General features: G+C 36.6%; 1 protein-coding gene across 10 annotated transcripts in view; it reads left to right on the top strand.

Moving 5' to 3' along the window:
• MEF2A (myocyte enhancer factor 2A) overlaps positions 1-26,300 on the top strand; it is a 93,197-nt gene that overhangs the window by 8,726 nt on the left and 58,171 nt on the right. The window contains exon 1 of one of the 10 annotated variants that reach the window (XM_052808111.1): positions 22,924-23,117. The exons of 8 other annotated variants lie outside the window; for them this stretch is intronic. The gene's annotated coding sequence lies outside the window, so the exon portion shown is untranslated. Of the gene's footprint in view, positions 1-22,923; positions 23,118-25,054; positions 25,074-26,300 lie in introns of those variants that run through there. One more of the 10 variants, XM_052808112.1, reaches the window with a different exon arrangement.

Below are 26,300 nucleotides of genomic sequence, written 5' to 3'. Positions count from 1 at the left end.
ATGGTGCTATTGGGTTTTGCTGCCATTTTTTTTTCTTTTCACCTTCTAATTATTGTTTAAGATGAGATGGAAGTCACTGAAGGATCTGTAGACTGTCCTGTTAATACTGGCTCTAGGCAAGCATAACCAGTGTGATTGCATGAGATAAAAGGATTCCAGCTTTATGGCTGGGTTGCTGAGGAGCAAACGAAGCATGGTATGGGGAAGAGGGAAGAACAAAGATAATGTGTATATGAAAATTTTTATTCTGTATATTATAGCCTATTTTACTTACGATATTAAAATACGGCTTGGAGAAAGAGTGGAAGTAAATTTAAAAATAGTCTGAACAGTAATAGTTAAGTAGTGGGTTTGCAAGTAATAAATCTTACAGAACTTCAATTTCCCTTATTTTTTGACTCTTCTGTTATTCCCAGATCTTTCAGAGTATCCCCTCTATATGGTGTATTTCTCTTAAGTTCTGTAAATATCTTAAATATCTGCTGGCTGTGACTAGTCTGAGTACAGGTGTCTGCTGACTGCCTGAGTGATCCAATAGAACCTGCTGCCCCTCTGGTCACTGCCCGTCAGGTGCTTTACCTGGGGGCTGTGTGCAACTGCCAGTCAAAAATTCTGCAGCACTTTTTCTAAAGTCTTAAAAATAATTGGTACTTTTACTGTTGCACTTGGCTGAAACTGGCCCATTAAATCAGAGTGAGGGAGAATAGACTATGATCATGTAAACCTCATTTTATTAGAAAAGTAGGTTTAGAAGCTGTGGGTAATAGACAGTTCCATCTTCAAGATTTTAGTGCCATCATTGATAATGTCCTAATCTTAGATCAGTAAACACTGTTATTTTCTTAAGTGTTTTTATTTAATTTTATGAAAGTAAACTTAAAGGTAGGATGATTTAAAACTCTGGATTTAGTTTCTTAATTTGCTTTGCTTTTAATGTATTTGATTTGATCTAAATGTCATATTGGGCTGTGATTCATTCATTCAGCAGAATAAAGTTAAATCTTAAATAGATCTTCATTTCGATGATGCCTGTTTGTAAATGTATGGGAAGATAGTTGTGTAGAATATTTGTGATTTCTTCCTACCCAGAGAGTCTGGTCAGGATGCTGTTTGCAAAATTCTGCAATGGTTTGGGGATTTTGTGCAGGGAATTAACTCTGCAGCATTTGTATCTGGGATTTGATTCTTGTGATCTAGAATAGAAGCTCAATGGGTTGTCATCGCAACTGCTTGTCCTCTGCTTATCCCTTGCCAGACTTTGGACCATAACTGTATATAGTTACAGACAGCAGTTTGCTTCTCTTACGCATGTGTTCTGGAGGTCGGGGAGCAGGGGCTTATTTGTATCAAAGTCAGAAGACCTGTTCATCTGGAAGCCATTTAGATTTTTCTGTTTTAACACCTTGTGTCTAATCTCCTCTGCACCTGCTGTCCCCCCCCGCCTCCCTGCCCCATTCCCCCTCCCTGCCCTGAAAAAGGAACAGAAGAGTGGAGGGAATATCTTCTTTTGTTCTTAAGAGATACTAATACATTTCTTTAAAATCCTTCTTCCCAGCCCCCCATGTGAGGCTCATACCTGTGTTTTATTGAGGACTTCCTGGATCCTATTTTTTAAAACACGGTATTTTTAAGGCTGAACTGTTCAGTAATAAACACTACCACAATATTCCTGAAGATACTGGCTGACTAGTTCTCAAAAGAGGTTTTAATCTGCTTTTCCATCATGCATTCCGTTAATGAAATGTTAATGAGAAGATGATCTGATAAACTTCTTGAAAATTTTCTGTGAAACAAACTCACTTATCTGAGGATTTTTCTTCAGATCTATTTCTTTTAAGGCATCTATGTTTGTTTCTGTAGCTGTCTGTCTTACATGCATGTAGATAATGCCTACAAGCAAGCCACAAAGATTTTGGTGTGTTGTTCTTCTAAGGCTTGAATGACTAATGTTCTGAAGGTGTAAGGAACAACAGCCCTTCATGTGAAGTTTCTTTTGTGCTGGTTACAACTGTTAGAAGCAGGAGAAAGTAAGTACAGACTAAAAATCCAGAGTTGCAACCTGATGAGGAATCCTCCAGGCTTCTTATCTTGAATGGTTGAGATCACAGTTCTTGATTCTGTCTTATCTGTACTTTACTGCTTTTAATTCTTCATGGTCTCTTCTGCTTAATCTTAATGGCTTATAAGATACTTCACGGGCATAATTAGCTTATCTTAAAATAGTCTGATCTGTTAGCAACATTGGAACAGTGAAGGGACAGCCAGCCCAATCACTGGGTTTCATGTAGTGCACCCACAGAGATGTGTCAGTGTTTGGACCACAGGGGAGGAAGGAAGGAGTAGGTGAGAATTTTTTTGAAGATATACCTGGATCTTGAACATGAATGCTTCAGCCCACCTGTGTTAGGATTTACAGATGTTTTCCATCGGGATTTTGATAACAGCCAATTAAAGTAGCTAGAAGGCAGCTTTTGTTTCAACCAAGATACAAGTGGAATGAAGATAGAAAATTTAGTTCCAAGGGTGTTTCTTTGCTTAGGTTGTTTTCTATATTTGTGGCTTGAGTGTGTCTGACTTGGTTTATCAACTTCTATGCTTGAGAGAGAGTGAGCCTCATCTTACCTCAAACTCCTCCTTTCAAACTTAGGAGTATTTCTGGTCTCAGACCTTTAAACTTTGAAGTGTCCTACCATTAATGTATCTGCTTACTTGAGGCTCTGTATCTGGGTTTGACTACTTTCTATAATTGTCTTGTCTTCCTTTTCCATTTTCATCTCCTTAGACACAGGTATACAAATACTGGCTGCTCTTGACTTTAAGCAGAAAACGTAGCTCTATTATTTCAACATGTAAAATGCTTTTCAGGGAAAGTTTGTTCTGGTTTTGGATTGAAATTCTGTTCATTCTGGAGTCTAATAAAACTTCTGCATCAACATTTTTAGGTCCTGTGTTTTGATCTCTCAAACCCTGCAAAAAACAAACTTGTAAGAAATGCTTTTATTACATAGTGCTTGAGTTTGCAGACCATCATTGAAAAACTAACTTGGACTCTGTACAGATGTAGTTAAAAACAAAGTCTCCTAGTAATGTTTGAGTTTTGCTTCCAGGTGGATTCTCCAGGTGGTTCTCAACTCCACGCAGGAAGTGAGAGAAGTAGTTTAACTGTATGTTAATGTCTTGCGTATGCTGCAAGATTTCTTGAGCTTTTCCTGTAAGTGGCAGTAACTTGGCAAGTCCTATGCATAGTTTAATGTTTAAACTAACTCTAGTTTTATTTTGCTGGTGTTGCTGGTGCTCTTACCTATACAGATAGAGTTGCAATATAACTGAAGATTGGGAGGTTGAACGTGCTTCTCTTCCTGTTGGAGGTATGCATCCGAGAAGCTTGGTATAGGCATCATTTTAGTATGGTTTGGTTTGTTACAACAAAATTATTCTGGTGAAGCTTCTAGACCAGATTAGATGAAGTCAGCTTTCAACTGAATTTGGTACATTTCTTGTAACGCTTGGGTTTCTGTGTTCTGTGTGGGGTTTTTTTCTTTTTTCCTTGTTTCTCCCACATTCATTAACTGTGCTTACAATGAGTTTGCAGTGAATTGGTTTCAATGTTCCAGCTAAATCCTTGGCTGTAGTGATGGCATAAGTGGTAGAGATCTTATTCTGGTGTTGTTTCTACCATGTTTCCTTGTGTCTGTTAGACCTATTTAGATGAAAATGCTGTAAGCTGATGACATTGTCTGTGTGCTTGATCCCCGTTATAGTATTAATGTTGATGTCTTGGAAGTATTAGTAGAGAGATTATTAGGAGAGGAAGTCTAGCACAGAAAAGCTTCCTGTAGACTACTTGAAATAGTGTTGAATTCTAATGGGGTTCCCATGGTAGTGAATGTGTTTTCTTTAATACACATTAGTCAGATCTTGCTATTGTCTTCTTTATAATACAGCATGTTGGCTGTATTATAGTCAATACACAAGTTGGCTTAGCAAAACTTTCTAAAATGCTATAAAAAAATATGTAAAACCATGTTTGGCAAAAAACGCCAAAGGGTTCTAATGGTTCCTGAGTGTGTAGGGAACTGTCTTTTTCTCTTTGGCATTCACATAAGCTTTTTAATCCAAGTCTTTGTCTCTTTCTCCTCTGCTGTATTCCCATACTCAATTAAATTATTTAACTTTTATTTTAGCAATAGGAGACAATTTGAGCATAATTAAAATAATGTATCTGTCTAAATGAGTGATACCTAATTGGATTATCATTGTTTAGAGAACGTGTCTGCAATCACTCATTGCGGAACTGTACATTTCAGTTTGAGTGCTACAATAAATATTGAAGTCTCACCGTTCAATCTAACGAATGTAGCTTTAGATCTGCACTTTCATTGCTACTCTTAGCTTCCAGAATGGGAAACTAAGCATCTCACCAGTGGGGTGAGATGCTGTTCTGGAATTCCAGGACTTTGGTGAAGGCGAAGGGAGCTCTGGCTGTAGTTTAGTGGCAGAGAAAAGCACATGCCATTTGCTCACCCAGCCCAGTGAGCACATGGCCAGCCCTTCTCTTCTGCTTTGTCTGCTGTGTCTGTTACAGGACGTGTCTGTTACAGGACGTTTCAGCCCTCTTACTGCCCAGGGTTCATACTCAGCCCGTGGGAAGATGCACTGGATCAGGAGGTGCTCAGAGTAATTTAGATAATGAGGGAAGATAACATCCATATTGTTTTCGTAATTTTTCTTTAAAAGGTGTTTCTGGGTTATAGTGCTGCTTTGCTAGTCTCAGGCAATTTATGTATGAAATCTCCTAAATCCAGAAGGTTCTTCACCCAGACCTTAGACCTGTGCATCCAATAGATCTGTGCAGTATGCTTAGGTATGTTACAAGCTTATAGGCCTTACCTGTTTTTCCTAAGTTTCCAAGCAACTTCCTTGGCTTATCTTAATAATGCTGTCATTTGAAAGACTTGCTAAGGTACTATACTGAACAACGTATGATGGGAAAAATATCGCTAATTAGATCTGTCTTCCAGATTAGAGACCAAATTCAGGAAAATAGTCTTTTAGTCTGTTTAGCTAGAATTCCTCAGATCCCCTCTTAGATCAAAGGTGAAGCTATATTGTGATAGATGTATGCAGGCTACCTCTAAACTAGTTTAATGTAGCAGTGTAAGTCAATGCCATGTTAGGATACCCACACAGAGAAAGCATTTATTTTTTATCCCTACCACTTGAAAATCTGTGGTGTCACAAAATGCTCTTCAATTGTAGTACCTAAATGGGGCAAACCTGTTTTTTAATGGAGAACACATCTTAAGAGTCATATTTGTAATCTATTAAGTCTTTGGGAAACAGGGTTAATACGTTCAGTTATGACTATTCACTAGCAAGATGTGGATGGCAACGCACCTGCATTTTGAGGTGGGTATGTCTTATCACATGGTCTCGTGTGGTTTGTAGCTGTGAATTCCTGTTTCAGCTTTTCTTCATATCTTTAGCAGAAGAGTACTGAAACTTTGATGTGTTCCAGTAAAACAAATTACAGTCAGCACCCACCAACTTTTATTCTTTTTCCATTTGTTTCTTTATTAAATGTGGTTTGGTCATTTTCTATGTATTGTGAGAACATACTAAGATTTTTTTTGATATAGCAAGCCTTGCTGCATGAAATGCCCTCAAAAGTAGGCTTGAAATCCTTCCTAATTATTGTGTGACAAATTTAAATCAGTAATCCTTTAAAGAAAAAAAAAAATCTTATTTTTGTTTATGTTTTTGGCTTTCAGTAAAACTTGTAGTTCCAAAATTTGTCTGTGGTCTAGATTGATGCCTCTCTTCTAAGAAGAAAGTTTTGGCTCAGATGGCTTTTAACAAATCAGGAAAACTAGGGAGGTAAAAAATTTTGTTTCATTTTGTTCTGTATGTATGACAGAGGCTTCTGAACTGTCCAGCATATAGATCTTGTGGTCTTGATAATGATTGGATGATGATGGTGGTAGTTTCTACTCTTGTAATTTGACCTCACCAAAGGATGCCTGACTCTGAGAAGCCTTAGCTTTAACTAAGGACTTTATTCTGCCAAGTATAACTTCCATCAGCTTTTGCTATTTACAGATATGGAAGATAAAAAATTAGAAATAATTTTCTAGTGAGAATGCTGCATTTTTGCATTTGTTTTCAGTTCTCCAGTTGATACCTGTGGGTTAAATTAAAAGTTTAAATTGTGATCTGGAGGACTTCTGTGCCTCAAAGCTTGTCTGCTAATCCATTGCTTTAGCAGCAAGTATTACTTTTAGTGGCAAACCTTGCCTTGTTTTGAGTGTTTTGCCCTTGAGGAAATTTAAGATTGGTGCCTTACCTTTCCTTTGAAGCTGGTTGATTGCTTTCTGACCCTGGTGCAAATGCCTTAATCCTCATCTCCCTGCCTATGTGCAGTTTAACAATCTCTTGTCCTGTTTGTCAGTATGACAGGGCAGAACAGTATTTTGAAGAGGAGGTATGGCGTGGCATGTGACTTGGCTAAAATGAAGTGATATAAACAATTGAAGCTATGTTGCATATCATTTTTGCTGTAAGGATCTGGAAGAGTGAATATGTCACAATTCAGCTGTTCTTCCCTCCCCCCCCCCAAGTTGCAAGAAAACCAGAAGTATTCTCCCCGCCCCATCTTTCTCTGCTTTTTTGAGCTTTCATTCATTTCACTTCCCAGTGGGTAGGTGATGAGTTTTCTGTCAGATTTATCTATTAAAGTGCTAGTGTTTTTCTCCTGAGGAAGAAAGAGAAAGTCTTGTGAATTCTACTCTCACTAAGTGTCTCTCTTTTTTTTTTTTTTTTTTTTTAACTTATCTTAGTATCTTTCTGTCCATTTTAGGTTTGTCTTCTAATGCTTTCATGAATAAAGTTCCAGATCAGTCAGCTGGGTATGTCACATGAACAGATTTTTGTTCCTTTTTTCTACCTGGGGTCTTGAAGAGGAGATGCTCCAAAACTGACCAATTATGTACCAACACTTTTGGAGAAACAAAACAATTACTATCTGATCTTAAAAACAGAGCATCTGCATAGTTTTACATTATGCATGCTATGCTTTTATTGATATCATGTTAGGTAGGTTTTGATTTCTGTTGGGGTTGGGTTTTTTTTGCCTCTGAAATAAGAGTAACCTGTAACACATCAAACAATTGCAGATAATTTAATTCCAAGTCGTCCACCAAGGTCAACATTTTTTAAAATGCTCTGTATAATATTGAGCGTGTATTGTTCTTAGTCAAAACATGTTTCATATGATCTGTAAGACTGTAACTTTTCTCTGTAGGACCCTAATATTTTTTGCTTGCAGTAGAAACACTGTTTCTTTATTTTTTACTATATTGGTGAAATTTGGAAGCTACATTTTTAATGGTGCAGTCAGAAACCTGTTAATTAGAAGGATGAAAAACCTGTGTTTTGTAGACAAGTTGTATTTGTTGATCCCATTTCCTAGTTTTGTCTTCATATTGAAGTTTACTGGTTCAGTTATTTCATTACTTTTCTGTGTTTTTTAACAGTGCAGCTCTTGGTTTTAGTTATGTGGTTTTTTTCTTTGTGAAAGGAATCCGGTATAAGACTGTTCTAAATGTGTTAACTGTTGTATACTTCTACTGAGCTGGTACTTTTTTTGTGTGTTGTTCTTCAATGCTGTGACTTTGCTAATAGCAGGTCAGAATGGTATGTAATCTAAGTCATCAAGATGGAAAAAAATTTTCAAATAAGATGTAATGAAAAAATGGGTTCAAGTCTGATGCAGATAAGGAAGTGATGGCTTAAATATTTGAGCAGTAATGAGTCAAATGCAAAGTTTAGCAGAAGTAAACAATTAGACTGTTTTAATTCAGCTAGGCTCATGTTTTTGACAGTTATGCAGAGGTGAAGCATGGTTCTTGAGGAGTTTTGTTTTTTTTTTTTTCTTTTTTCTTTGCAGTGACAACTTCTGTGCTCCCATGGGTTGGGGGGTGGGGAATTCTTACCAGCAGCTGCATGAAACCTGTAAGTGCAAAGATGGCCCAGATTTGATGTTAAAGCTATCAGGCAGAGTACTGTTGTGTATTGGCACTTTGTCAATATGAGGCTATTTGACCAGATAAAGTATCTCAATCATGTGCTTATGTTGACACTATATGAGTACATATTCTGCATGTAGCTAATATAAGTGTTTATCCTGGTTCATTAAAAAAAAAAAATCTCTCCTATATTAGAGGTGATTTGGTGCCTCCAATGTAGTCTGTTAGTGCAGAAGTTGTAATGTCAAAGTGAAACCTGGTCAGTATATCAGGACCATACTGTAGGCTTCGGATAGCTTGGTGCTTAACCTTTGAGTGACTAAAATTGCAAGTGTTATATAATACTTTTCTTTTGTAAAAATGTTGTATTCTGTATCTTTCTGTCAGTGTATTATTTGATAAATGTAGTCTTCTTTGCAGACTAATTAAGGAATGACTGTGAATTACGAGCCAGTTTAAAGTATCATCTACTTGAAATCCAACCATTTCTTACAGCATACCTGTACCTTTGCTTCTATTTGTTCTCTTGATATGCCCATAGCATATCTTTTATTGTGGATAACTCAGCTGTTGATAGTTCTATCTGGTTTCCAGGAGTCCCCTATCCAATGGAAAGGGAGGACCAGTGACGTATGAACAATCTCGCGAAGTTCCTACTTAGAGGAACAGTGTCAGAATGTGCTTATAGTATGCAGCAAACGTGCAATTGCAACTTAAGTTGAGATAACTTTAAAGTAGCCATTGTGGATATGGTTTCACGAGGGTAGCAACAGTCTGAGATTTTTATGTGGGCTAGCTGCCTAAGTATTTACCAAAGGTCTGTATGATTCCCCCTGCCTCCAACTTCAGTGCTGAAGCTTACTGTGATTACACTGTTCCTGGTAAGTATTTGAGTTTGAGTTAGGCTTTCCTCTACGCTTATGACAAGAAAAAGAATAATGTATATTCTTCCAGCAGAATACAGATACTTTTTTAATCTCTCTTGACCTCTGTGATCAAGTCTATTCCCCTTTTATTTTAGCATTCTCCAAGGCAGCAGTCTGAAGCCATGAAACACATTATCTGAAATGTCCCCATGTTAGTCTATAGGCAGCTTTTAGAAGAGGTTGCCTTCCTTTCCCTATTAGGCTGCCATTCTCTGTAGTGGTATCCTCTTTTGTAGTATGACATAGGAAAGCATTGTGACAGAAGTTGATAAAATATTTCTAGTGTGTGCTTCATTAATTTTGACAACTCAGATTTGTTTGTACTGTTTATATGCCAGTATGTGTATTTCTATATATGTCAATATATGTAGAGACAATGTGTGGGGTTTTTTTATGTCAGTATCTTTTATAGAGAACATCTGCTATGAAATTGTTAGAACAGTATGCAATGATACTTATTTAAAATGTGTTCTAGTAGTTACTTGGTTTAATAAAGCAGTAAAATATTTCAAATGTAGTTGAATATCCTACCCAGTTAATAACATGTACTGTTTTGAATTTCATCACTCTTATATGTCACGTATTATAGACTATAATCTTGTGACCTTTTCCTTAAATTTTCACAGCAAGAGAGTAAGACAAACCAATTAGCTTTGGAGTTTTGCATCTTAAAAATTCATAATATAGATAACATAAATGCAAGGCTTACATGTGTGTGTTAAAATAGTAAATGGGTTAAAGTAGCACTGGCATACTTAGTACTCTGTTGGCACAGTTTTTCCCTTCAGATGGTTGTTTGGAATGTGAGGCCTCTTCCTATATTTGCTGTAGCAGAACTAAACTCTAATGTAACTTAGAGGAGAAATTTAATACAAGCAGCTTGTCCAGAACTGACCTGCTGCCATGATAGCATGTAATATATTTAGCATGCATGTGTCTAGTAACCATGTGATCTTATGGAAGTGAATAAAACAGTGAAACTCTCAAAAGTTATAATTTCTCTAAATGTTTCAGAGTTCTGTTAATTAAATAAAATGTTATCAAACTATTGGAAGAGACTCGGTTTGTAACTGAGATGTAACCAACAGCAGAATTTGGAATGCTGCAGCATTGTGTCTGCATATCAGTGTAAGAGAGGACTGCAAATTCAAAAGTAGTTGGATTTTTTAATCCACCATAGCTTTTGGAGTATTTTGTTGGGTTCTTAGGCTGTTACAATTCAGTTTTCTGCTGCCATGATGCCTAAAGATTAATTTTTAAATGAAATCTGAAAATAGCAATCTGATCCTCAGGTACTTCATCTTTAAGAAAAACTACAAATGTAAATTTTGGCAATGCTGTGATATTGTCAGAATTTCTTGGTATCTTCTGTGCTTAAAAGCTAATGTGTCAGTTACATGCCTTCTGCAGATTTAACAGGTCACCATTTGGGAGATATGTATGCCACTTTTTCCTCCATATCAAGTCCTCTATCAAGACAACATTACAAGGTGGATAATCTCTTTCATGGAATATAATCTCTCTTATGCAAAATCCTAATAAAGTTTAATACCATTTTCTCTGCTTGTTTGTTGCTGAAAGTGTGATGTTGATGTTGGTTTACTGTTTAAGGCTTTTTGGTATCTTGTGCTGAGCAGAAAGAGTGAGATGGCTTGCTCATCTTCTCCTGTTTGTTGTGCGATACCATTTAACATGCAGTAGCAGGATTCTTCTTGCACTGCAGCTATGGGCCCAGATGAATAAAAATGTCTGAGGTTGGATCTAAGCACCAGAGTGCAGCTTTAATACTGAATATGGGACGACATATTTCTAAAAAGCCATTGCTAAGGGATTTACTTAGTCTCAGACTTGCATGATTGCATTCCTTAAGCTTGAAGATTCAAGTGGGTTCTGAATGCTTTGGGAGTTCCTTTCTTCTTCAGGTCCAGTGGTCACATGTCATGCCAGTGAGGCTTGGCTAAAAGCAGAGGAAAGAAGGATTCCAGCTCCCCCAGCTGTGATTTAACTTGTACATCTTCCAGCTGGTAATTTTTTCCACCTCTTCCTGTTGAGAAGACTATGTAGGCACTTTCCTCCAGATAATGGGTTGTTGGATTTTGTTTTTTGATGGTATTTCTCTAGGTGCACTGTCATTATGGACTAGTAAGCTCCTTCGAAGGTTGAAGATATTTTCTATCGAATTCTCTAGTTTTGGTAGATACTGCATTTACAGAAAAATTATAAGGAAGCCCAGTGGATTTTCTTTTGAGTACTCCAGGGACACACATAGTAAAGCAGCATTAAATTGTCTTAAACATAATAAAGAACTGAAATTATTCTGTAAAGCATAATGATATTGTGCGCTCAGAGTTACGTACCTTAGCATACGTACCGTTTCCTAGCCCTGCAGAATATAACTGTGTTGGAAATTACACTTGGTCTTTTTAAGTGTTTCAAAATATCAATAATCATCTTGCCCAAGCTCCTGAATTAATAGCATATGAAAACAGCAAGGTCCCTTTAGAGTTCCCATTTTGTTTTTCCATAGCAGCCTGATATTTGAGAAACTGCAGAACCACCGGTGAAAACTCAGGTCTAGCAAAAGCTGCAACTTGTTTTTAGTGGGTTGGTCAGTGCTATTAACAAGTATTTATTAATTTCAGTTTCATGATTTAGCTTGCTTTTTCTCATGGGTCTTCTAAATAAATTTTTGTTACAAGAACTGAGTCTTGCGCTTAATTGATTTTGCTTTCAGAAGGCCAAAGAATACCATGTGCATCCTTGAAAGACCTTCCCTTAAGGTGAAATTCTTAAAAGTGAATGAGAACCAGTTTCTTTTTAATGTCTATTTGAATCTACTAAATGTAAAAAGCCATGTCTGTGTCTTTGTTCTATGCTTCGTGACATCAAATTGCATAAAATGCCACAGATAAAACTCCCTACAGATAAACTTACTATTAACTCTTTCTGCTGCTGCCCTCCATCATGCTTTTTCCTCTGCTTTTGGGGACTTCCCCTTCTCTTTAATGCCTTTCTTCCAGCTATATGGGGTGAGCATCTTCACTGAAGCAAACTTGGACTCATTCCAAAAAAGAACAGTGAGACTTGAGAGCTGTCTCACCTCCATATGGGAAGCTTATAGGGAATATTATCATCCTGTTCAGGAACATTTTGGCTTCAGTTCCACCTACTGAAAGAATTAGGCAAGGGCACCCATTTGAATAAAACAAGATTCTGAGTCTGAGGATTCACTAGATGGACAAAGTACTTCTTCCTGTCCATGCCCAAAATCACATCTTGCAAATAATGCAGATGGACTGACTTGGCAGTGTTAAAATGTAAGAGTAGAAATCTTAGTTTACTCTTTTTAAACCAAAACTCAGTGCATTGCTGCTGCTTTGTAGATGCTGTATACCTATGCAACAGACCTAGCTCATGCATGCTTATCTATTGCTGAACTGTGCATTTATGGTGGTCTTAAGATTTTATGTGGTACTTTTTCTGATGCGGAATATAGGGTTTGTGGTTTTTTTTTTTTAAGTAATGCATACAAAGGGGAGTGCCTGCCATCTATAAAGGCTAGCTAATGTTGTTAAACAGATATTACCATCAAAATTAAAAATAGTCAGTGGTAGACAAAGAGGAAGGAAAATCTACAAGAAGCTAGAAGGAGGAATCTCCACAAGTATTGGTTGACATAATGTGTTGAGTAGTGCCTGCTTGAAGTACAGGGTAAGCTTGTTCTGATTCGTGTCTTCCTTTTGAAAGCAAGCAAACGTTTATAGTCTGCAGGATGTCTCCACTCTTCCCCCCAGTGAAGCTGTATGCTGGAGAAAATGATGACACTGTATGTTGGTGAATTCTTAAAAATCTAAACATAGACCACAATCATAGGTGTGTCTGTGTGGGGGTAAAAATCTATTAGCTTCAGATGAAATCATAAGCTGAAGTTTTGAGAACTAGGTCTGACTCAGTGGTCAACATTTTGGTTATACTAAGGAGTATTTGTTTCAAATCTCAGTTTAAAAATCTGTTAGCTTGGCAGCAGGATGAAATCTGCTAAAAAGCAACTATCAATCTGCAGTTTGTCTGAACTGCAGAGTGAATTGCTGGAAAGTTACCTTTCTTCCGGTGGGAAGACAGAATTTTGTAGTCTTTGTGTTGCGTTTTTAATTTTCTTTCCTTTAAGCAAGTCTGAATGCATTTCCTTACAGCTTCTGTAATCCTGCCTCGAAGTAGAGGATATGAGAACGGAGAGAAAAGTAGAACTTGGTCACCAATATAATTTCTTAATTAAAATCTACTTTACTAATTCTTTCTTCCATTTTATATGTGCTGTCAGGAGCATCTCATATTTTGGCATACAGCTTTTCCTGTGTTCGCTGTAAGTTGACTGTTTAGTTTTTGTTAAGCAATGTGTGGCTTCATATGCAAAACTTGCAAAGCATAAGTTAAGGGAGAAGGAGCTGAGCTATGGAAGAGCGTGAAAGGATGGAACGGGATGCTGGAAGTTTCTTGCAGTACGATTTGTAGCCAGTTGCAGATTCATAGTAACAAAGCTCTATACTGCAGTGAGATTTAAGAGATAATTGCAATTTGCTGGGTGGTATACGAAAGGAGGTATGTTCAAAGATACACCAGTCTTATTGAGGGGAAAATATGCTTTTAATACAGGCAAAAGCAGCAGTAATACAGATGAACATACTAAGCCCTAGTTATGCTATTCCTTCTGGGCTCCGTCTTTGCTGATGCGGGTGAAATTGGAGACTAGGAGCACTGGTATCTCTGCTGTTTGCCAGCTAGCTGTCAATATTTATTGCTTCAGCTGCTGCAAGGTTTCCAGTCAGAATGTAAAAGAAAGATGGTTTTAATGTCCTGAAGGCCCAGAGTACTCAACAATAACTTTTTTTTAAAAGGAGTAAAGATTTCTTGCAAGTGCAAGAATCCTTCTAAGCAGGTTCTTGAAAGTTGTGCATAAACAGCATGCCAGTTTGCTGTGGTTCACTTTTTTGTTCACGTAACTCCATATAATCATGTTCACAGACAGAATCCACTTTAATGAATACATTTAATATGTGAGTGGTGGTTTGTTTTTGTTTGTTTTTTTTAATTAGGGAAATAACTGTATAGGGTTTTTCATGCAGACAAAATGCTTTATTGTCATACCAGAAAGGAATGGAAAAGATTGCAGATTCTTCCTTGTGTATTCTAGTGATAGTGTTAGAATAAAAAAAAATTCATTTCTATGTCTAAATAAGTCTATCACTTCACAGGCAGGAATTTAATACTAGCTTTAACCAGTCATTTCTTGAAGCTCAGAGATTGACTGAGGTGTCTGAACTTGCACAATTGCACGCTTTCATCTATCAGGGCTACAGGCAGTATCAAAGTTTTTATAGTGGGATGCAACTGTTCCTACCAAAATAAGATACTGCTGTTAACATTAAGTGCAGCAATTAGAACTAATATCTTCAAGAAGTCATTCACATCTGACTGCTATGTATTTGCTTTGCAACTGAAGTATAGTTCCTAGGTCTCTTAGCTAGGTTTTTGTCAGAGGTGAGCAAGAAGACAGCATGGATGGAAGGGATCCAGCAGTGTGTGTGAAATAGGCACTGTTTTGTGTAATTTTCCTAGCAGGTTTAAATCATTGGTGCAATAATTAAATGCTGAGATGTCCACTTTGACCATTTAATAGTGCAAGAGACTGAGGCTGATTGTGCAGTCTTCCCTTCTGAAGTGGTTTCAGGGCTGCTTCTTGGCATTTCTGGCAGTTTCGTTGATAGTGAGGATAATTATTTTTTCCTTTTCCAAAATCAGGATAGTAAGCTGTGTGTGACTGGTTCTTTGTTTGTTTGTTTTTAATTTTTAATGCATAATTGCAGGTCTGGATAGCCAGATATATTTATAGTCTCTGATTCCTGACCAGTCCTGGTTATTGTCAGGTCTAGGCAGTCATTGCATCAGATAGTACTTGGCTGACTAAGTAGTAAAGATGGAGATGTCTACCTTACAGTTTCAAAAACCTTGCATTTGCATCTAATGTTTCATGTCAAAGTTAAATGAATATACTTGTTTAAATGGAAGAGGTTTTCAGTAAGGGCAGTCTACAATAATCTGAGCCCGTTTGGGCTTCTGCTTCAGATTCCTGGCTACTTAATGTAATTGAAAATAGGCCAGCTGCCTTTCAAATAAAGATCCAGCTTTTGTGATATCTTGATTTTCTCAGTATTCCTTGCTCTTGTTTTAACTCTTCAGTGATGTAGTAGTTTATCGAAAGGGCTTTGTATATTTACATATGGATCACCTAATTGATTCTTGCTTGGGACCTCAATTTTTCTGGGCCTTCACTTAAACTTCTGTCAGCTGTATCTTCTCATTCAGGCATTTTTAGTGGCTCTACTAATGTAAGATGTTTGTCAGGGTTTGTTGACAGGAAGAGATATTGAGATATTTTCGAAGTTTTGAGGATTTCTCTTTTTAATACGGTGATGGGAGCAAATAGGTCAGACTGCTCTCTTTTTTTTTTATAGTCGCTGAGTATTTCATTCTAAAAGCTATTGAAACAGATATTTTAATACATCTTGCTGTCCACCACTTGAATCATGTAGCTTTGCTGTGAAGCAGTAATGTTAGTTAGGGTTAAATGACTTAAGTTTTCTATTTGCAGCAGTCTGCAAGAAAGGTGAAATAATTAGATTTTATCATTTGCTCTGCCTTGCAGGTATAGCAAGTAATGGAGTTACTGTAGCATCATGAATCTCCACTTATCAACTAAACCATATTAACTGACTGTTTATGCTGGTTTGTTGCTATTGCTAAGGAAAAAATAGTTTCAAAGTTAGTTTAGTTTTAGAATTAGGTTTCTATTCAGAGAACAGTTCTTATCTGAAGATTCAGTTTACTATAATCAGTGTAGTTTAGGTGGCATTTTTGCAAGTTAATCAAAGTGGCTAGGTTAATGTTAATGACATATGAATGCCCAGGCTACCAGACATCACCTGCCAGTAAAGGGAAAGATTTATATGCAGGAGCAGAAAATGTTCTCAATAATATTCTCACTTCTTTTCTTGGTAGAAACTGAGTTTACTACGGTATGTTTAGGTGTTGGGATATGTATCTTAAGGTAGTTAACTTCTGTTTTTAATGGCCTGCCCTGTACTTGATTTGGACAGTCTTGGCTTGTGATTGCTTTTAAGAATATAGACATCCAAATGGAGGGCAGTAACACCAGCCTTTGGGGCTGGGGGAGGGGAAGGGGGGAGAGAGAAAGAGGATTATGAAGTACTTGGATCAATAAAATGTTTTAGGTCATAAGGAATTTCATTCTAGGCTGCTTTTAAAAGTGGCTGCTGAAATTAGAGAGTTTGTGGGAATCAGACTTTCTTAACTGTGGGTGCCTAGCACCATCTTCCTGAGTTCACTGATGTTGTCTATATTCTGCCTGTATTTAATCTTTTTCCAATATATTGTACTTTGTTTTATTATTTGCCATCTGTCTGCCTCAGATTCTGAAACCTTTAGATTATAAAGAAACAGTCTCCATGCGTGTTTGGAAATGACCTGCCCTATGATCTGCTGCAGCCCCCTCACCAACAGTAATTGTGTTTTATTTTACTTAAATATGAAATTACTATTTGCTTAAAAGGATGCAGGGAAGGCAATAATTCACTGAAATTTCGTTGTAATCTCTCTGAAGTACAGGTTAACTTTTTAAAAATAGTTACTTAGAAGTTTGAACTGGTGGTGTATCTGAATTTTAAAAGAAGAGATTGAGTTTTGAACAAAGGTTATGGCAGCCCACAGGAAAAGAACCTTGCCACTAATCCTTGTTAGAAACATGTAGGCGTCTTTATGGTTTACTGAATGTCTTACTGAGGCATGCAGGCTGTTTGAAGCATTATGTTGTCGTGTCTGTCTGGTTTATAATTGTTGCACTTCAACAATATGACTGCATGCTGTCATTTAATCAGACATCAAATAAATTATCAAGAAAGCTTTCTGGATAATTGTTCAGTGATTTAAAGCTTCTTATAGATTCTTTGATGTGTGATACCTCTTTTATTTGTTCTCTGTTTTCCTGTCCTGTTCCCTCTAAAAGGGGGGGTGCCTGTATCATGTAGAATCCTCTGGAAGACTGGAAATGTGTATTTGGTAAGAAAGAGAGTATGCTCAGGAGGGAAATGGTTGTGGAGACTACCTGTCGTAGCAGGTAAAAAAAACAACCCCAACAACACCCCACCCCCCCAACCAAACAAAAAAACCCCACAAATGGGAGTTGGGCAAGAAGCTGATATAAAGGATCAGGAAGAAGCAGATAGTTAAGAATGAGCTAAACCTTGGGAATAAGTTTCTCAAGTACAAAATGGGAGCATATGGTGCTGTGCGTCACAAAGCCACTGTTGACTGATGCCAAACTCGGAAATGAAGACCCATCTTGCAAGGGCGCAACATGCAAGGAAGAATCTTGTTTATAATCCTTCTATATTTTCATATTCTCATCTACTTGTGTTTGTTTCTTGCTAAGAACTTTAATAAAATCTGGCATTCTTTAGTTTGAAGTCTGGTTTGAGGAAGCTCTCTATAGGACAAAGTGTAAGTAGAACCATGTGAAAACTATGGCTGCCTTTGTATCCCATTACATTCCTGAAGTCAGCTGTAAATGTTTTTGATTGCCGTAATGTTTGTTCAGTAACATGTGTTGAAGTTGTTGTCATGTGGCTGTTTGTTGCATTACCTCAACAGTTTGAACTTTGTAGGCAGAGTGGGCAGTTTTCCTCTTCGTAAAAAGTAACAACGAATTACTAGAAGTTTAGCCACTGTTAAGAGTTCAGAACTTCACTGAGTTTTGGAAGTCTTGCTGCAAATCACACTATCAGTTTGCTGAAGTTTTCTACATTAGGTATGCTCAGTGTTAAATAAGATTACCTCATAATTTATGTTCTTTGTTTTTTCCAGTAGAAGAAACTAAAAAAACAGAGGCAATCAAATGCTTTTTATATACATACTTCCTAAAGAAAAATCTGCTACAGTTTCTACTCTTGCCTTGGGAAACAGTGCCTGTTATACACCAGTCAGTTTTAATATACTGAGAACTGACACTGTTTTCCTTAACTGGAGAATTGCTTATTTAGCATTTGCTATAAGGAGACTGAAGTGCAGCCTGAAAAATTTGAATGCAATTTTAAAGAGAGTATTTGGAGGGTAAGAGTAATTTATCTCATAACATTGCCCTACAGTATGTGCTGCGTTCTGAGTATTTTTTTCTGCCTGTCTTCATTTCTATAAATTTTAAATCTTATGTCAGGATGCTTTTTGAGTTAGCTCAGTTGACACCTTGTTTAATTCTGAACTATGGGTAAAAGGAGTACACTGTATTTGTATTTTTCTGATGTTGCTTTCAGGTGTTTATTTTTTTGCTGAATAATCTAGCTGCGAGATGTGGTTAGGATACGTCAGAATTTATATAGAGGGATATTTTTGTCTACTTCCTGGTTTATGAATGCTCAGTTCTTTATATGTATGTTATTTGTTGAGGTCCTAAATGACTGTAAAATTAGCTCCCCCCAAAAAGCACCCACTACAAACTTCAGTACTCCTCAGAAAAGATAATCTACTTAAATGATGTAGTTCTCAGAGGCAAAAAGAAGAACAATACTCCTTATGGATAAGGATGTCCAAACAGACATGCCAGGAACCTGAATTTTTAAGGTTACTTTGACATGTTGTTGCTTATGTTTAAAGTGCTGCTCCCACTGAATTCAGCCTGGCATGGCCATGTTAAAAAATCAGAGCAAAGCTTTCAATTCAGTTATCTATAAAATGATGAAAACAGTGAGTGACCACATAAATGAAAAAAAATTGGCGATGCAGCTTGTCTAGAATTTCACAGAAATCTGACCAAATCAACTTAGAACAGTACTCAGCTGTTGTAACTGTGAAAACATCTTCTGTCCACTTGCAGTCCCCAGTCTTTACTCACTGTACGTACTCTGATTTGCTCTACTGATTTCTGTAGAGATAAATATAGATGTGACAAGTGGGGCAGAGCTATTGTGAGAACTTTGAGATAGTGAACTATACCTTTGCCAAATGCATGTTGTTATGCAAAGTAAGATTATCTGTATTCTCTGATCTATTGATAAACTTAAGTTGAGATTGGAAAAGTAATGAGCCTAGATAGCAGTTATTAAAGTTTGAGTGTCACTGCGGTAACTGATGAAATATGAAACTTCTGGAAATAGATTTCCCAATGATAATACTTTTTCTTAAAGCCATGACTTAACACTTAAAATGTGTTACATACTGCTAAGTTATCTAAAGATGCATCAATGAGCCTGAAGAAGATTAATGAAGTGTTAAGATGTTGCAAAACCAGAAGAAAGCTCCATTCTGGTTGACAAATTTTTTAATTGGACACTGAAGAGTCCTGTGTATGTATTTTATTCTCTCCTATTGTAAGATGAAGAAAAACATTAAAATGAACCTTTTAATTGTCCACACTGTTAGGTGTTTGTTGTTTAGTTAATTACCAATGCTTGCGAAGGTGTCTTTTCAGCTGATTCTTACTTAGGCAAGCTTTAAAGAAAGGGAAATTATTTTCCCAGCTGAGAGTAGCAGCATGGTTTCGGTGATTCTGCTGCCCCTCCTCATGAATGTATAAAGTTCATTTCACAGGGTTCTGCTTTGACTTCTGTAACAGAGGAGAACTCTTTTGTAGCAGCTTTTTGTTGTGGATGAAATGGTGTATAATTTAAAGCCATCTCTGGTAGACACGTTCTTATCATCATTTGGGAAGGTACCTCGTGATGTCTCCCTTCTTTTGAGGCAGAAAAGAGTTTTGATAAACAGACAGACATGTGGCTTTGTGCCTTTTTTTTTTTTTTTTTTTTTGCCACATGGTACTTAAGTTCCACAGCCATTACAGATTCATAATAACCTCGAAGCACATGGTTTTTAATCTTGAAAAACATTTAATATATGTATATTTTACTTCAGGAAAGAAACATTCCTTCTGTGGCTTATGTTGCGCAGAGGTCTATGGGTTTAAAACCTGTGTTTAAATGCTTTTCGTTGCACTTTGAGCTTGTCATTGTGACAGTTATGAAACGTAATAAGTTTTAAACTAATGAAATACCTGCAAATACTCTTCTATTTTGTTATGGAGCAATCATATCTAAACTTAAGTTTCGATTTCTGCATCTAGTTCATTAATTTTCCAAGAGCTGTAAATGGAAAAAAAGGGAGGATTATCTAGTCAAAAGATGTAAAATTGGGATCAAAGTGACATGGTTGTTCTAAAATCTATGGTTCATTCACTAGGAAATTAGTCTTTCTGGCCATAGCTTTTAAATATTGGGGCTTATTTTGTTAAGTGTCCAGAATCATCTTTCTTTGTGGCTATCTTTGTATGCTATGGAAAAGTCATATCTTTTGACAAAATGTGTGATAAATTAGGAACAAGTTTCTTGAGAAACTTTCCAGAGCATGTTTTCCAGACTGCTATTCAGTCATTTTCTTTATCTGTTTGTAGAAGTCTAGCAACAGAATTGTTGTAATTCCTTAAAATATTAAGTTCTGCTTTTATCTAAAATTGGATTTTAATCCAGTATTGAAAGTTTAGTTCTCTTTCTGTGGTCTTCTTTCTCCACTGTTACCTCATCAGTTTCCAGATTCTGTTTTCCAACTGTGTTTTAATGTGTTTTTGAGAATGCAAAGATAAATTATTTTAGAAAATACTAAGACCAAATTTATAGATGGGAACAATAAAATAGAATTTCATGTCACTTGAAAAATATGTGGTAAAGGTGTATGCTTTTACAGATAGCTTGATAATGGCTGTTTTGCTTCCACAGAGTATAAATGCTCAGAATAGGACAATACATATTTTTTGGACTTAAGCAGTAGGCCAAGAAAAAAGTTTATAGCAATGTAACAATGTGAAAAATATTTGGATATTGAGTTTAATTGAAAGGTGAACCCATTTAATTTTAAATAGCTAACTAGAGCAGAGTTCCTGGCTGTCCCTGATCCTGGACAAGGCCATGTTTGTCATACTGTTTAGGAGTGCATGTACTGTCGTAGGTGATGCTGATAGCTCTTGAACTGTTTGGTCCATCAGCTCAGGAAAATCTATCTTTAAAAAAAAAAAAGAGCATTCAAGGAGTAATAAAACTTTTTTTTTAAAAACAGGCATCTGAATCTTAGGTCATTTGTCATACAACTTAGATTTCTGTAGTTCTGTATACAAGAAAATATAGGTATTCAACTTCATCTTAGGACTTACTGCATGGCAAACAATGGCAGAAAAGGCCATTTTGAGCAACAGTATATTTAAATAGTATTTGGAAGTTGCAGTTCTTCAATAAGACCATATTTTTTGGAAGTACTTTGAGATCTTTTCTAATGTGCCTTCAAAACTTAACTTGAAAAGCTGTGTAACTTACAAATTAGAAGGTCAAAAATAGATTTGATTTTAATGTGGAAAATGAGGACCATGTTTAGTTGCAAAACTCCACAAATCCACTCTTAGCAGTACAGTTTACCGAAATGGTCTAGTATCAAAGATGTGTGTTGTTCTTCCCAGCTGAAAGAAACAAGTGTTTTGTGATGCATACAAAAAGAATATCAATAAAGAATTGTTTATGGCTTCCTGTTTTTTATGTTGTCCCACTTTTTAAAAAAAGTTATTTTGGCTAAGGGTTGTATTATTGTTTTATAACAATGCTTGTGTATCACTTGCTAGCTGAGGACCTTGGAGCTCTGAGGCCAGTCTCGTTTACTCTAAGGCTCTACTTGGATGTAGAAGAATGGCTTCTAAACTGAGGATGGAAAAAAGATTTATTTTCTAATATTGTGGTACAGTAAGAAGTGTGAGATAAATGACAACATGTAGACTTGTTTTGAAGGGGTAGGCCATGCTATTGTTTTACACTTATATTTGACATTATTTACAGCAATGTATGGTGACAGGGCTATAGAAATGTGGCTGTAGGAAACATTTTTGTTACTGTTTTTGCACACCTCTGCAAAAACCCCAGCAAGAATCTGAGCGTGATCTCTGCTAAGTGCAAACATATAGGTAGATAGAGTTCCTTTGCTTGAAATCTTAATTTTAAAATCTAGCTTCAAAGTGGTAGCAATGAATTTTGGACCAGGGTTGGTAGAAAGTCTAGAGCACAGTAATAACATCCCATGGCTTTCAACATGTTTCAGTGCAGATCCAAATCTGAGTGAATATTTTTGTATAACTAGTTTGGGATTTTGGAAGAAGGTGTCTGGAGTTGTATACTTACTTTATATGGGTTTGCATTCTCTTTGGGGTTATAAAGAAGAAAATGTTTTTATCTCTCACTTCTGGGCAGCGAAGTGGAGTCTGAGAATCATGTTTGACCCAGCTCCATACAGCCCTTTAACCTTTTGATTAATTATTTTGGTGAAGACATTATTTGACTCCTAAGTTTTTCTACCTATTTCCACTTAGTGCTATGGGGCAGGGAGGAAGGACACTTACGTGTTTACAGGTACTATGGAAAAATTAGCTACTCTGTTATCTGCCTTAGTGTAAAACAGTTAACACATGGTGATGGGCATTGTCTCCATCTTGATATGTATGGGAATATTTAATTTCTGGTCACATCCTTGGTAAGCATGCAAAGTGTTATAATTACCAGTGAGCGTGCAGTTTGGCCATGATATGGTTGTGCAGTCTATCAGTTCATGTGTAGGGGCCAAATCTACAAAAATACCTGCACAGGCTCCTTTAAGGCTAGAAAAAGACCTGTTAACCTTGATTTAGTGAAAATTACTGTCTGCTCTTTAGTAAGCCTTACCTAAGGCGTACCAGTGTAAGATGCATCTATACAGATCTGTGTTTTCATGCAGCTGTGGCTTTTGAGAGTTATGCAAATTATCTGACGTCATGACACTCATTTCTTTGTGTGCATTGCAGTAAATGAGCTGTGATGAGGCAGTTACTGTCAAATGTAAACCTGTAACCATGATGGTGAAACGGAAGTTCCAAGAAAACAAAGAGTCAGAAGGAAATAAAAAGGAAAATAGATGGAAGGAGTATAATTCTGACACAGTTTTTCCCAACCTGTTCCGCCAGAAGGCTTCCAGACCTTGTGGAGTTCTGCACAGATATAATTTGTTTCCACTGAACCCCTGAAAGAATCTTTTTAAATAGGTCAGATACAGTTTCCTTGCTTTAAACTTATATTTCTCTCTCTATTTATGAAACCATAAGCAACGTTGACAACAAACCAACTGATCTGAGTTCCTGAAAATACACAGTCATGAGGGTATGTTTTTACATATGGTTCTGTTGTCTTTCAGTATTTAGTGTGGTGTTTTCACATGTGCTGGGGAAGGGAATAAATCCAGAAAATTTGGAATAAAGTTTACTTTTATACAATAATAGAGGGGTTTACTTGGACAGCTACAAATGTAATTTTTCTTGCTATTATTGCAAGCTGATGTTACTTTCTGTTTGAAGCTCATCATGAAGCACATGGGGTTTTTTTCCTTCTTTTTCTCTGCTTACTCTTACTGTTCTGTTTAATAGATGCCTGAAATTCTTCTTGGGGGGTGGGGAATTTTGCTTCTGTGTGCCCATGCAAGTAATGTAAAGCAGTTTTGGTGGCTGTAATTTGATTCTGTCACTTAAGGAGGAAGAACTTTACCTTCATCAAGGCTACTTCACGTTAGTTTCATGTTTACTTTCAGAAATAAATGCGCATTGATCTTCATATATGTCTGCTAGTTTTCCTTTATTAGGGCAAAAGTTTGTTGATGATCTAGATGAAATGGCTTTGTGACTTAAGAATTTTACCTAAGTATGTTTGCAATGCAACTATGATTTAGCAAAATTAAAACTTTGCTAGTTACGTTTTTGATGTAACCACATAGTGGACACAGCCTTATATCTTATCTTACGTAGTTTTGTTGCTAGTCAGGATAGAAAATAAAACTCCAACTCTGACATGATCAAGGATTAGAAAAAGGAAAAGTCATTGCTCCCATGAGAAATGTAATGTGCGTTTGTCATTGGTAGTAACTTCCCATTTGGATGTTTTGAGCATGCACAAAAAGTGGCTTTTTACTGCACAATTTATTCTGATTTTGCAGTTGGTGTCAAGATCCTTTCTACCCTAAGCTCATGCCGAACTTATGTTTCAATTCTTAGCTTTGAAAATCATCTTGTATGTCACTTCAAAATGAAAGGGATGCTGTATTTCAGAGCTGGGTTGCCTTTGGCAAATGTGTTTCAAAGCCAGGTTTCTGGTGTCCATAGCAACCTGTGGGAGAGGGAGGAGAGGCTGGACCCAGATGGGGACAGACATGCAAATAGGAATTTGGAACTTGCTAAGTGAGAAAAGCGCTTGAGGTTGAAGAAAGTAGCAGAGCTGAGATGAGAGGCAACAGTGGACTGATTAAAGAGGGTGAAGCAGAGGTGGTAAATGGGAAATGGGTTGATGCATTTATGCCTAATAGAGCATACTGATTTTAAAAGACCTGAAATAACACCCCAAAACTGTAACAAAATGTTGGTGAAAATTACTGTCAGTTTTCCCATTTCCCTTGATGGTACATGGAACAGATAATAGTGTTTTCCTGCTATTGTTTCTTCCATTAGCTCATGGAAAATGTTTGGGCATCTCTTATTTTGTATCCTTAAGTATATATACTGCATAATCTCGTGTCATATTTCTCTTCCTGTCTACCCTGTTCTCCCATGAGCTCCTTATTTTATTCACTGCACAGACTTACTTTTGAATATCTGTTGTAAAAGGTGGAAGAGCTGAGTGAATGAGATGGGACTGTATGAAGAAAATGTGTGGTCCCTCATAGGGGTTTTGAAATTGTGTTCTGGAGCATAGGTCTGTTTCCTCTAGGAAAATTTTGAGAACTAGTTAATTTGTCTAGGTGTATGTCTAATGCAGTAGAACATAAAATATTGTTATGCCTCTGTATAAATTTATGGTAGATTATCATAAAATTTTATATACATCTCATATCTTGTATACTGTACACACTGTCTGTCCTTCTGTTTCAGAAAGAACAGTGTGTAACTGGAAAGGGTGGAGAGGAGGACAGGATGGCTGGCCAGAGCATGGCTTTAGTGTAAAAGTGGTTGATTGGAGTAGGTATCTTTAGTTTTGAGTAAAGGTAGCTGAAGGAAGATACAATATAGGTATCAAAATCAGGACTAACATGAAAGGTGAAGATGACTGTTTGTTTACTGTCTCGTATAATTAAAAATCTGTGGATAACAAATATAATTACCAGGATCAGGCTTAAATGAAAGGATATATCTTCTACTCTGATGCATAACTAAGCTGTGGAACTCCTTGCTTCTAGGTGCTAAAAACTTACACAGATTCAAAAGTAATATTTATGGAAGATTATTTGATGAACAGCTTTAAATCTAAGATTCCATATATGACTCCAGAATTTCCTGATTCAAAAATCACTGAATATCTGGAGAAAATGGTTTATAAATACTGCTTTTAAGTGATATATGCTTATTCTATTCCTATGTCCTTCCTTTACCATCCTAGTGATATTTGCTAATAGCCACAGATAAAATGCTGGACCAGATGGATCTTTGGTCTCACATGTGATGGCTATTAGTATGTACTAGTTACAATGGTGAGTGCTTTTAGAAAGCAGAGGAAGGAATTTGTTAATTCTGTATTCAGAGAACTGTTTCAATAATGTGTAATACATTTAAAAAATGAAGCCACAAATGAAGGAGAAAACAAATTTTTAGAGCTGCTTATAGAGACCCTTTTATTAGTTATGTTCAAGGAATGCAACCAGATTTTTGCAGAACTAAATTTAATGTGTGATCATAGCATGAGCTGAAATTTTTTTTTGAGAGTGGGGCAGCTGACTTAAGACTGAATGTTTTATGAATTGAAGCTTAAAATCCAGTGGATATTCCTGGTGGGGTTTTTTGTTGGTTTGTTTTGTTTTGTGAGGTTTGGGTTTGTGTTGTTTTTTGTTTGTTTTTTGGTTTTTTTTAAACAAAAAAGGTATAAATTTATATGCCAACTGTTGCTTTCCATGTAAAATATTTACTGTGTGCTATTGGTTGTGTAGAGGCTTGTTCATCTGGCCTTAGCTAGCTATTAATACCTTTTTCGTAGTGCCTTGGAAGAAATTATTTTCTTGAAGAAAATAAAAGGAATACAATGTTGATGCATGCTTTAAAGTGTTTTGCTGTATAAACAGTGTCTAGTGCCTATCCTTTTGATGAATGGACGTCACATAATCTTAGTGTTGATTTGATCTTAAATTCCATGGTATACTATTTCTAAATACTGTTGGGCATTCTATGATGTTTTACCAAAGCAGTCCTTTGTTG

Source organism: Harpia harpyja, chromosome 14 (assembly GCF_026419915.1).
Source record: "Harpia harpyja isolate bHarHar1 chromosome 14, bHarHar1 primary haplotype, whole genome shotgun sequence".
Taxonomy (NCBI): domain Eukaryota; kingdom Metazoa; phylum Chordata; class Aves; order Accipitriformes; family Accipitridae; genus Harpia; species Harpia harpyja.
Note: the sequence above shows the minus strand (reverse complement) of the source record. Positions and strands in the feature narration are given on the sequence as shown.